We start from the raw sequence: 13748 nt of genomic DNA, 5'->3' as shown, positions 1-13748 counted from the left end.
ATTGAGCTCACACTAAAACATATGTATTACCACACTGTCCAGACTGAAGTGAATTACAGCAAAACATGGACACCACAACAGCCACTGAAGCTCGTTTCTCATTCTCAAGACATGTGCACATGACCCCTTCTGAGCTAACTCAGCGTCTTTGCATCGCCTGCAAAGAGCAGCTTTGGGGGAGCTAGAAGAATAGACGTTTAGGGAAAGCGGGACTGCGCCACGTCAAGGTGGCAGCTGCAGAGCTTGAAAGTCAAGAATGAGGAGTCCACTCAGCAGGCAGGGCCCTGAATACTAGTCCTGCCAGCTTGATGGCACACAAGTTCACATGTGAACATACCAAACATGGCTGGTCTCCTGACTCAGAGATGAACTCTCCCTGACTAGCAATTTTTGGCAGGAGAGCTTTCCACTTTCTCTGTCATCTGAAATCATAAACTTGATAAATGTTGTCTCTGCAATGTTCATATCCCTTCAGTCACAAAGCCGGAATAGTCTTCTGTGGTGCTATTTCCCCACTGACTACATACTTTGTGGGGCCCAGTGCAAAATGAAAATGGAGAACTTCTATTCAAAAAGCAGAAAAGAGGTACTGTTAAAGGAACTGAAAGTTCCTTCCATGTCTTTCTCCCTCACTCTGCCCTGGTGTGTTTATTTGTGATTTAACTTAACCCTTCCCCGGGAACAGGGTCAGCCAGGTCCCTCCCCATGGCGACAGCTGCCAGGTTCCCTCTCCCTCCAGCTGCTGGATCACTTTCCAGGTCCCAGGGGCCATCAGCCCGACCCTCTGCCCAAATCTCCAGTAGAGTGACTACCCATAAGATTGTGGCCTCTTTGCCAGGACAGCCTTGGTACCCGAATCAGGGAGGGACAAAGCTCACGCCTACAGAGTGGCTCACTAAACATGTCCTGGCTCAGCATGCCCACACCAGGGCCCACTGGGGGCCGAGGGCAGCAGCAGCCATGAAGCCGAGGCAGGGAAGAGGATGCTGGGCAAGGTCTGTGACATCAGGGGGGCAGTGAGGCTGGTGGCAGAGAACCCTGGGAGATGGGGAGGCTTCAGGCAGTGGATTGCAGGTGAACAGTGGCTCCAAGCCTCCAAAACATGCTTCCTTGCCCCATTTGGTTTCACTCACAGACACAGATTCAAAGGTAAAGTTATTAAGAATTTTAAGTCAGTGACCACAGAGCATTAAGTTCCAAGTAGGAGCCTTCTGAGTGTGGTGCCCTATGATGGTTAGTTTCGTGTGTCAACGTGATTGTGCCATGGGTTGCACAGGTATTTGGTCAAACATTATTCTGGACTCTGGCTGGGTAGCTTGGATGGTTACAGCATTGTCCCTATATGCCAGCCAAGGTTGTAGGTTCGATCTCTGCTCAAGGCACATAGAAGAATCAACCAATGAATGCATAAGTAAGTGGAACACCTTACCAGTGTTTCTCTCTCTCTCAAATCAATACATAATATTAATATTAATAATAATAATAATAATAGTCCTAGCCAGTTTGGCTCAGTGGATAGAGCGTCAACCTATGTACTGAAGGGTCCCAGGTTTGATTCCAGTCAAGTGCACACACCCGGGTTGCAGGCTCAATCCCCAGTAGGTGACATGCAGGAGGCAGCCAATCAATGATTCCCTCTAGTCATTGATGTCTCTCTCTCTCTCTCTCTCTCTCTCTCTCTCTCTCTCTCTCTCTCCCTCTCTCCCTTCCTATCTTAGATCAATAAAAAAAATACATAAAATAATAATAAACACAGCTTATTCTGGGTGTTGTTGTGAGGGTATCTGGGGATGAAGTTAACATTTAAATCAGTGGACTGAATGAAGCAGATTGCCCTCCTTAATGTGGTGGGCTTCATCCAATGGCTTGAAGCCTGATTAGAACAAGAAGGCTGCCCCTCCTCCGAGTAAGAGTGGTCCCTCCTGTCTGCTAGCCTTCAAGCTGGGGCATGGCTCTGAACTGCTTACAACTCTTCCTGGGTCTTAACCTCCCGCCTTCGAACTGGAACTACCACTCTTCTGGCTCTCCAGCTCACCGACTCACCTTGCAGATCTTGGGACTTGTCAACCTCCATAAGAGCACGAGCCAATTATTTATATTATCCTGTTGGTTCTGTGTCTGTAGAGAACCCTGACTAACATGGGCCCTGTATGACTAAGCACTCCCTTATAAATCCTGCCTTGGGTATCTCCCACGCCCTTCAATTTCTTTTCCTTCTCTCTCTCTTTTTTTAAAAATTTATCGATTTTGAGAGAGAGAAACATCGATTTGTTGTTCCAGTTACTTATGCATTCATTGGTTGTGCTGTTACCAGAGATGGAACCTGTAACCTTGGCATATCAGGAGGATGCTCTAACCAACTGAGCTACTCCGACAGGGCTCCCTTCAGTTCCTTCCTTCTTTCCTTCCTTCTTTCCTTCCTTCCTTCCTTCCTTCCTTCCTTCCTTCCTTCCTTCCTTTCTTCCTTCCTTTTTTTTTTGTTAATCTTCACCAGAGGATATTTTCCCCATAGATTTTATTTTTTTTAATTTTTTTTAGAGAGAGTGGAAGGCAGGAGAGTGAGAAATATCATGTGAGAAAGAGAGACATTGATTGGTTACCTCCCACACAAGCCCCAATTGGGGCCTGGGATTGAACCTGCAACCCAAGTACATGCCCTTGACCGGGAATTGAACCACGACCTTTTGGTGTGTGGGCCTGTGCTCTAACCACTGATCCACACAGGCCAGGGCCCCCTTCAATTCCTTTAATTCCCACTGTTTCCAGAAGAGCTCTGAACTTTCTCTCCTCTTTCCAGCTCTATGCAGAGCTCTCTAGCTGATCTCTCCTTCAGGCACGCCCCTGTCACACTCCCACAAGTACAATTAGTGCCATCTCCTGTTAAGAAACAATCCATGGCTCTTCTTTATCCTAAACTTACTTACTTTCATGACTCTTGGGGATCTAGCCTCCTTGTAGATCTCTAGTCATCTGCCTTCAGATCAGCCATTTTGTCTAGTCAGTTTTACTTCCTGCAGACTCATTTGGGCACAGTGCTCGTTTCCATGACAACTCCTTGACCCACCTTATTCCTCAAGCCTAAAAGGGAATCCTCCACCCTGTAAGACCCATCTCAATCCATTTTTTTCTTCATAAGGCCCATGAGAAATCTAGCTAATGCCAGTTTACAAAGGACCAGCCTTCTCATTTCCTGCACTTGACCCCTGCCTTCACTTGTAGTTAGTTATGCATTCTTGTAGCTACTGTCATTCAGTTTTGCCCTGTATTTCCCTCACAGTGTGATAACAAGCTATCATAGATGCCACAGTACATAGATTACCAGTATCTTTCCTTGGGTAGTATTATGTTCCTATTAGGAACTCAAGGCACATTTCTTGAAATAATGAGTGGATGAATTAATTATTGTTCATTGTAGTAGGCTGAATGGTGACGCCCACCCCCCCGCCCCAAAAAAAAAAAAGATATGTTTACATCCCAAACTGGAACTTGTGAAGGAGATCTCATTCGGAAAAAGGTTCTTTGTAGATGTATTTAAGGATATTGAGATGAGATTATCTAGTGACAAGGGTCCTTAGAAGATGCAAAAGAAGAGAAGACACAGAGAGAAGAAGGCAGGTGAAGACAGACACATTGATTGGAGTGTGCACCCACAAGCCCAGGCGTGCCCGGAGTTCCCAGAAGCTGGAAGAGGAATTTGCCTTCGGGGCTCCAGAGGGAGCACAGCTGTATCGAAATTTTGATTTCAGAATTCTGGCTCCAGAACTGTGCCAGAATGAATTTCTGTTGTTTAAGCCAACCAGGTTGTAGTAATTTCTTAGGGGCAGTCCTAGGAAACTAACCTATCCATCATTCCCCTGGGCTGTCTGTAGAAATTTGTCTCCATCGCTTCTGTGCGTAATAGTAGAACCATTTTTATCTTAGAAGCGAAAGAGACGATGGCCCCAGGATCTTTGCATAATTTGAATTCTTTAAACCGGCTGGTGCAAAATCCCATAAGTTCTTTCAAAAACAGACATTCCAATGACATGATTCTCAAGAATTCTGTCTTAGTCAAAAATGTTTTGTGTATAAAAAACAAAACTTTATTTTGAGATTATTGCCAATTCAGATGCAGTATAAGAAATGAAAGAGAGACCTCGTGTACATTTTACCCAGTTTCCCCAAATGGTAACATATGCAAAACCATAGTGCAATGTCACCAGCAGGGCATTGAAATAGATACAACCCAACAATCTTATTCAGAGTCTCTCAGTTTTCATTGTACTCATTTGCGTGAATCTAGTTTATGTAATTTGATCACCAATGTTGGCTCATGTACCCACAACACAGTCAAGACACAGAATTACTATTCTATTACCACAGGGACCCCTTTTATAACCACCCCCATCTTCTTCTGTTCCCCACCCCATCCTTCTCCTTGAGGCTAACAAATTACTAAATCTCTAGGAAATTATGTGAGGTGAAAAAAGCCAATTCCGAAGTGTTACATAGCATACTATTCTATTTATATGACATTCTTGAAATGACAACATTTCAGAGATGGAGACCAGGTTGATGATTACCAGGAGGTGTGTATTCTCATCAAAGTCTTTCAAAAATTTCAGGGGACTCAAAGTTGTCCTATTAATTTTTTTTTTCATTCAATAAACATTTGGGGAAACCTTTTGTGTGTCTGACAACACTTTCTTTGATGCTGGGAATACTCACTCTCTGCCTCAGGAAATGCATTGAGATGCCCAGTGAGAAGCCTCTAAAGTGGAATTATAAGATAAGCCTTTTGGTGGGGAAAAGGACCCACCATGTAGGAGAGGCTCTGAGAGAGATAGGATATGACTAAACAACAATTAAAACAAACAAAGAAACAAACAAAAATGGGGGGAGGGGTGATAAAGAGATACAATGGTGTTCATGTAGAAAATAAGTTAAAGTTCTGTCTCCATTAAGGAGTCGTGAAAAACTGTGAGAGAATCGGGCATGGGAGTTAAGGATTTGGGAGAGTAGGCAATTTAGTTTAAGTACCCACAATTAATGATAGACCGTGTGGCCTCTGGACTCCCAGAAGAGGGAAAAAAGACCAGTGATGAACTTGAGCACCCCTAGGAGATATACCACTGGTAGGAGACACCACAGTTCTGCTGGGCTGGGTGGTGGCAGGGGAGTGAAGAGCCACGGGGTGTCAATTCCTACAAATTGGCACAAGGCTCTGTGCAAAGAATAATAGCACAGAAAGTAACTGCAACTGCATGATAAAGCCCTGCAAAAAATGAGTCCTAAGAGGTGTAGAGAGAACTAAAGAAAGACCATGCAACGTTCCAGATGACTGGTAGCCCTACACCGGTAAACAGTTTTGCATGCAGATGGGGGGGGGGGGGGCGGGGTGGGAAGGGGGGATGGGTAAGAGCATTTAAGAATTCTCTGGGACCGAATGTAGAAAATGAGTTTCATCTCCCACACTAAAAACTACACTACATGTTCTCTACTACTAAAACAAACAAACAAAAACACTAAAACTCTGTTAGGGAATTGTTTTTCTTCCCATTTACAGGGAGGAAACTGGCTTGGGCAGACCAAGCATTTGCCTGAGGTCACTTAGCAGCTAGTAATGGATTGAGTTAGGATCTAAATTCATCTGTCTGACTCCAAATCCAGCCCAACTCTCCCGTCTCAGGCTTTTCAATAAGGGAAACAATAATGGGGTCAGGGAGGGGTGTTCTGGAGGCATAGAGAAGGGGAGTTTGCAAAGGTGGCATTATTTTGGAATCTATGGGCACTGAAGGTTAAGTTTCCTACTCCTGTTTTTTTAATGCTAAGTGAGCCGTTTCCCTGGCCCTTGCTTCATGAGTAGAGGTGGAAAATTTGACCATTGGATAGAACTCTACAAAATACCAGATGCTATATTTGAGCAGAACTTCTCTGGGTAAATAAATTACACTTAAAAATATGTACCAAACCTCAGTGAGACCACAGCAGTTCTACAAGAAGTGTTTCAAAATAAAAGTGCAAAAAATGAATAACTTAGGGACTCATAAATATCCGTTCATATTTGACCATGATACAAGGTCCGAGTAGCTCAGATGTGGTACCTTTGGGGGGAGAGGGGAACGAAGAAACTGTAATGGAAATTGACCTAAAGTTGACAATCCAGTTAAAGAAACAAATTTGGACAGGTAACCTGATTCCTCTTACCTATCAAGGTTGCAGGTATATCAAGGAAAGACTTTGCACATACAGCTTTGCACAAATCATGCAGCCTGTAAGATTTTAAAGTTAATGGAATTTTCTGGCATTCCAATGTTTTCATCTAATTCCCTGGACAGGTGATATTGAAATGAGCAATATTAAGAAAACATTTCAACAAACTTAAGACTGTGTATAAAACTACATGAAAAGAGCACACGAAGATGGCAACAGTGCATGGGTTTTTTTTTTGTTTGTTTGTTTTTTGCTTTGTTTTGCTTGTATATTTCTTAGACCAGCTGTAACCACATGGGATTTTGCCTCCTGGAGTTTTGGTGAATTATCTTTAGTGACTATGAAATCCACTAAAGAACAGGTCTTAATACAATACTATCAATCCTATCTAATAAAGAGGGAATATGCTAATTGACTGCCATGCCCTCAAAGATGGCGGTGCCCACAGCCACAAGATGTTGATGCCCAGTGCCCTCAGCCCCACCTGGGTGGCAGGCGCGTGGAACAGCCGGGTCCAGCCGCTCTGCGTACCTGCTTCCAGAGTCCATCAGTCCCCTCAGCCCCCCAGCTGCCCAGGGCTGGCCTGAGGCACAGACAAGCCTCAGATGACGGCTGCCCAGTTGCCCGGGGCAGCCCGAGGCTCAGATAACCAGGGCTGGCTGAGGCTTGCGCTGCCGGCAATGGCAGCAGCAGAGGTGTGATAGGGGCATCGCCTTCCCATGATTGCTGGGTCTCCTCCCACTCCTGAGGGCTCTGGATTGTGAGAGGAGGCAGGCTGGGCTGAGGGACCCCCTCTCCAGTGCATGAATTTTCATGCAGTGGCCTCTAGTTGGATAATATTTTGTTGCCCATACTTCTACTGCTTTGCCTTTCAGAGCAAACAATGCGTTTTCATTTAATGTAACTAGAGGTCTTAATGTTTAATAAAAATACCACAGTGTCAGTGAATCCTTTTGTGCTTAGACTAAAAAGTTCCCATAATCATGTCTTAAATAATAATTGAAGTTACATACTGAAACAATTATGTTTTTAGGAAAACATAAACTTTGCTCAGTTGCTTCCTCTTAGAGCAGTGGTTCTCAACCTTTCTAATGCCGTGACCCTGTAATACAGTTCCTCATGTTGTGGTGACCCCCAACCATAAAATTATTTTCGTTGCTACTTCATAACTGTAATTTTGCTACTGTTATGAATCATAATGTAAATATCTGTGTTTTCTGAGGGTCTTAGGCTCTACAGCAGTGGTTAAGACCCAAAGGTTGAGAACCGCTGCTGTACAGCCTAAGACCATTGGAAAACACAGATATTTACATTACGATTCATAACAGTAGCAAAATTATAGTTATGAAGTAACAACAAAAATAATTTTATGGTTGGGGGTCACCACAACATGAGGAACTGTATTAAAGGGTACGGCATTAGAAAGGTTGAGAACCACTGTCTTAGAGTGTTCTGGTGGACTTATTTGTAATGGCATGTGGAAAGAAGTGTTTTCAGATGAATTAATGTGAAGTGTATTCATCCATTTAATTAGAATTATTTGAATGTCTGAGGTGTAGTCACATTTTCCTATTTCCTTTGTAGCAGTAAGAATGTATTTTCTCTCAAGGATAAATATCTATAATAATAAAAGCATAATATGCTAATTAGGCTGGACAGCCGAAGGACCTTCCAGATGTCCTTCTGGATGAAGCCACAGTGGCAGGGGCAGAGGCAAGGCGGTTAGGAGCCATCAGGCAGGCAGGCAGGCAGGGATCCCTGTGGGATCAGGCCAAAACCGGCAGTCGGACATCCTCCGAGGGGTTTCAAATTGCAAGAGGGTGCAGGCCGGGCTGAGAGACTTCCCTTCCTGTGCACGAATTTCATGCACCAAGCCTCTAGTATATTTCATAAGATACCTTATACACTATGTGTAATCTATATCTATATCTATATATATATCTATATATATATATATATATATATCATCTATATCTATATCTATATCTATATATATATATATATATATATATCATCTATATCTATATCTATATCCACTAGTGACCCAGTGCACAGACTTCTGCACATTAAAAGGAAATTAATTAGATGGTGGCCGGCAGGGTGGGACTGGGCGAGATGGGCCAGACACGCCCTGGAGCAACCTACTGCAGTCCCTCCCTGGCATCTGTGGCGTGAGCAGGGTCCCTCTGACAAGTGGGGTCCCTCAGCCTGGCCTGTGGGGATTGGGCTGAAACCAGCTCTCCGACATCCCCCGAGGGATCCCGGAGTGTGAGAGGGCACTCTGCAAAGCTGCTGTCCTACAGGGTGTGGAACACAAATGCAAGTGTGCAGTAAACCAGGTTCAGGGCCGACAGTGACCCAGGAACAACATAACCCATGGCCAAAGGTGGAATCGCACAGCCTGCAGGGAATTGGGCTCCCTCCTCTCTGGTTTTGGGGTGCATCACCCAAGAACCGCTGCTGCCAAGTCACTGCAGCTCGGCAACTCCTGCATTGAGCATCTTCCCCCTGGTGGTCAGTGCATGTCATAGTGACCGTTCGGACAGTGGGAGGGACACTTAGCATATTAGCCTTTTATGTATATAGATATAGATGCAAGGTGTGTGTGTGAGTGTGTGTGTGTGTGTGTGTGTGTGTGTGTGTGTGTGTGTGTAGGCTGATTCCTGGTTTCTGTATCTATGCTTGGTATTACAAACAAGTAACGGTATCATAAAAGACTTCAAACAAGTTTTTTTTTTTAATATTATGATGACGAGTCAGATATATTTCTAGGAAGTAATATTTTAAAGACAAAAAATAAATGATTCTTCCAAAGAAACCACTAGTTATCTTGATAATATTTTTATAATACACACTTGTACATAATTTCAGGGAAAGGGAAAATTTTCTGTTGTCATGATTCCAATACATATTTTTGATGTGGGTTACCATATTCAGTATATTATTTACTATGATTTATAACCAAGACAAAAATGCCAAATTTTCCCACACTGAAAGATCTGTTAAGAGTTAATCCAAAACATTATCTTCTAAAGAGTAGAATCACAAGATATCATTTAAAAAAAATCAATTTTTTATGGTATCTAAAATTATCTTCTATGTTTCTAGAAAAGCAGTGATAGATGGAAAACTAGATTCATTCTCTATGCAAAGATACATTAATTATGATTTCATTGTATCTTAGATATGTTTCATTGTAAATTAAACCACTTATTTCGTATGGTCTGTGTTGCTTATGCATCAAATATGGTGTTATGAAATCTGTTGGGCATTCCAGCTTTTAAAATTACACTATTTTGCTTATATGGGATAGCTAAAGTAGTCAAATTCAAAGAAACAGAAAATATAAATGTAATTGCCATGGGCTGGAGGGACAGGGCAATTGGGAGTTACTGTTTAATGGATTAAGAGTTTCAGTTTTTTAAGATGAAAAGAGTTCTAGGAATGGACGGTAGTGCTGGGGCACAAAAATGTGAGTGTGCTTAATACTACTGGACTATACACTTACAGTGGTTAAAATGATAAGATTTGGGGGATGATATTTAAAATGGTAAATGTATCAAACATGCTGTGAAATCTGTGGTTATTTCAACTTTTTTAAAAAATATATTTTATTTATATTTTACAGAGAGGAAGGGAGAGGGATAGAGAGAAACATCGATGAGAGAGAAACATCGATCAGCTGCCTCCTGCACACCTCCTACTGGAAATGTGCCCACAACCAAGGCACGTGCCCTTGACCGGAATTGAACCTGGGACCCTTCAGTCTGCAGGCTGACGCTCTATCCACTGAGCCAAACCGGTTTTGGCTATTTCAACTTTTTAAGCGATACTATTTTACCCTTATAGGTTCATAAAAAACTAAAAAAAATAAATAAAACCATTAACAAAAAATAGTTTATATTTATAGCTAAACCCACAAAGAGCATGTTACAATGGGTCTTGGTGACCCCAAAACTAAGAACCCCGTAACTGGTTCCAAAGCTGATTTGGGGATGTTAGCACTGATGAGAATGAGGAGTGTTTTTCCTCCAAAGACCTAGTCCTTCACCATAAACATTAGCCTTCTCTTCCACTTATGTACACTGTATTCTTGTAGAGTCTGCTATTTAAGGTACAGAAAATATTGTATGGTAGCCTCAAGGGTACTCTATGGCATATTTGCGTTTGAGTGCAGGCATTCACCTGAGACATCACGAGGTCTCTCTTGATCCATCACACTTTCTGCAATAACATGGGTAACGGCCCTAGCTGGTTTGGCTCAGTGGATATAGCATTGGCCTGTGGACTGAAGGGTCCCGGGTTCGATTCCAGTCAAGGGCACATGCCTAGGCTTTGGGCTCAATCCCCAATAAGGGGCATGCAGGAGGCAGCCAATCCATGATTCTCTCTCATCATTGATGTTTCTATGTCTCTCTCCCTCTCCCTTCCTCGCTGAAATAAATGAAAAAATATATATATATACATATATATATATATACATACATATATATATATATATGTGTGTGTGTATATATATATATATATTTATATTTATATTTATAAATAACGTGGGTAACGTAAGACAAAGGTCAGGACTCCCACATAAAGGACAATAAGAATGGGAAGGCCCTGGGACACGGAACCTGGCAACTGAACCTCTCTCCACAACAAAAATAGAGGATGAGAGAAAGGAGAGGAATTTAGGGTGAGGCCTTTAGGCAAAAGTCCAGTTGGCACACTAGGCCAACACAAGCTGCAAAAAAAGAGAAGTTGGGAGATGTGGAGTCCACATAGATACCGAGGGTGCAACTTGGCTCATGCGATGACTGGCCTGGGTTGGCAGGAAAGGAGTTGGCGGGAGGAGAGGAGTACCACTATTGCTCCGTATCTTATACCCACAGGCTGGATGACGTTTGAGAGGTCTGAATGCACATTTTTGTGAGCACTCTGGACACCAGTTTTAAAACCACACCTTTCATATTTAAATATTTAAATGTTTAATTCAGCATAGGGATCAGATTTGACATTTTACTCTTGTTTTTATAATTCAACCTCTGTTTCTCCCCTGCTGTTCTTTAAAAGCAAGGCACATTTCTGACCATCTGTGTAGAGGCTTAACTTTATAACCCAATATAAACATGCTTAATATTTTAAAGTAACCCTATACCCTACTCCCAGATCTGGTCAGCTTCTTCCCTTCACCCCCAAACACTTCCCTCCAAGTCTTGGTTATCTATCTATAATAATAAAAGTGTAATATGCTAATTAGACAGGATGACCTTCCGAACGACCTTCCAGATGAAGCTGGGGCTGTGAGGGCCAAGACAGAGGCAGCCACCGCGGCTGTGAGGGCCAAGCCCCTTGCACGAATTTCGTGCATTGGACCTCTAGATGCTCTGTAAAAAGCTACCACACAACAACAATTTATTTTTAAAACAGCAACAATTATTTTTCAAGATTCTGTGGGCTGCCCTGGCCGGTATGGTTCAGTTAGTTGGTTGAGTGTTCTCCCACGTATGGAGAGGTCACCAGTTGGATTTCCAGCCTGGGGTTTCAGGCTTGCTCTCCAGTAGGGGGCGCATAGGAGCCAGCCAATTAATGTTTCTCTCTCACCGATGTTTCTCTCTCTCTCTCTCACTCTCTCTCTCTCTCAAATAAATAAAAACATATTTTAAAAAGATTCTGCAGGCTGGCTAGTCTTAACAGGGCAGTCCCCATTTATTATTGCTTGGAGTCACTCATGTGGTGCATTCAGCTAGGAACTTAGCTGGGGCGGACACATGCAAGATGACATCACTCCCGCAGCTGGTGCCTCAATTGGGGTGATTGGAATGGTTTGGCCTAAGTAGGTCTCTATGTCTCTCTCTCTTCATGTAGTTTTTCCTCGTTCAGTAAACTCGTCTGAGTTTCTTTACATGGTGACTGGATCCCGGGTCCCAAGACAGTGGAATGAAAGCTGCAAAGCCCAGAAGTCACACAGCATCACTTATAAGGCATTCATTCTATGGGTCAAAACAAGTCCTAGGACCAGCCTGAGTTCAAGAGAAGGCAGGGCAGGCTCCACCTCTTGAGGGTAAAAGTGGCATGAGTTTACAGGAATGGGAGGAATTGTTGGTGACCATATTTGCAGACAATCTACTACTAGACAGACAGAAATCTGATGCCAAATGGAATATTCTGCCTGAGAATGGGTCCAATTAAAATTCTGAGGCTTTTCATCAAGTTTTATATTTAACAATATTAGATAATCCTTCAATGGAAAATAATGTATAAATTATCGTTTCATATAAAACTCTGCACCCATTGAAGACAGAATGGATTTTCTTTTCAAATATACACAAGGAGTGGGCTTTGAGGCTGGGCACCTGGGTTTGAATCTTGGCTCCACCAGGGACTAGCAGTAACGCCTTGGGCAACTTCCCTTTCAGTCGCACCCTTTTTCCCTCTGTATTTACAGAATTATTATGAGATTAAACGAGTCAATATATGTAAAGTGCTTAGAGAAGAGCCTGGCACACGGTAAGCATACTATAAATATTGGCTTTAAAATGTAAATTACCATTATCTATTATGTAACAAAGCAGCACTTGTTTGAGCCAAACCTCCTGTAGCTGCGAAGAGATGTGGTGTTATTCAGTTTAGTCACTAATCCTGATTACTTCCGCTGCCTCCCCCACTTCTTGCCAAGTTAAAAGGTAGGTGAAACAATTGTGTGATTAACAGGTGTTCTAAATACGTGATTTACCAACTTTTAAACATTGCAATCCATATTAAAAAAACACCATTTACATTGTAACCCAGACACCCCCCACCATACCTAATACTTACAAATGCTTCATGAAACAATGCTTATCCTCAACTTGTGCTATGATCTCTGCCTTTTTTTCTCTTCTATTTCAGTGAATCAACAACAACATGTTCATTGTGACCCACTATCATTAACCTAACTGAAGAGTTCTAAGCTGTCTACTGTGGTCGTTGACAAATTAGGATATTGAACACATTTTCAGCCCAGGAATTGTTTCGAGTGTGGCGCTGTAAGAATATGGCATATGTCATTTTCATAGAGGCCACTTCAGTTATGGAGCAAAAAGCTCTCACAAATATGGCCTGACCCTCCCTACTCAAGAGTCTTCATCAATTCTTTCACTGGGACATGGGGTCTAGGGGTGGCATGTGTACAGTAAATGTGTTTTTGGTAAGAAACAAAGTGCCTTGTTTAGAGATGGATGGAGCTAGGCTGGGATTCCAATTTCACAACTTACTACACTGTATTTGTGAGCAAGTTATTTAAACTCAGTTTTGGAGTCTTAGTTATTGATTTGTTAAAAGGTTACACAAGTAATATCTACTTCGGGTGGGTTGTGACCATTGAATGAAAGTGTCTGGCTCGAAGAAAGCTCTCAGAATGCATTTCTTGCTTCCTTCCCCTGCCATGGAACACAAACTCCGGGATGCATCGCTCTTCTTTAGCTTCTGCGTTCTATATTTCTAGGAGAAAAACTAAGACTTGGTAGAGTCCTTACTACAGTCAAACCCTTATTATTTCTTTAATGCCACGTAATTCCTACAAC

The sequence above is a fragment of the Plecotus auritus genome (genome assembly GCF_963455305.1).
Source record: "Plecotus auritus genome assembly, chromosome: 4".
NCBI classification, from domain to species: Eukaryota; Metazoa; Chordata; class Mammalia; order Chiroptera; family Vespertilionidae; genus Plecotus; species Plecotus auritus.
Note: the sequence above shows the minus strand (reverse complement) of the source record.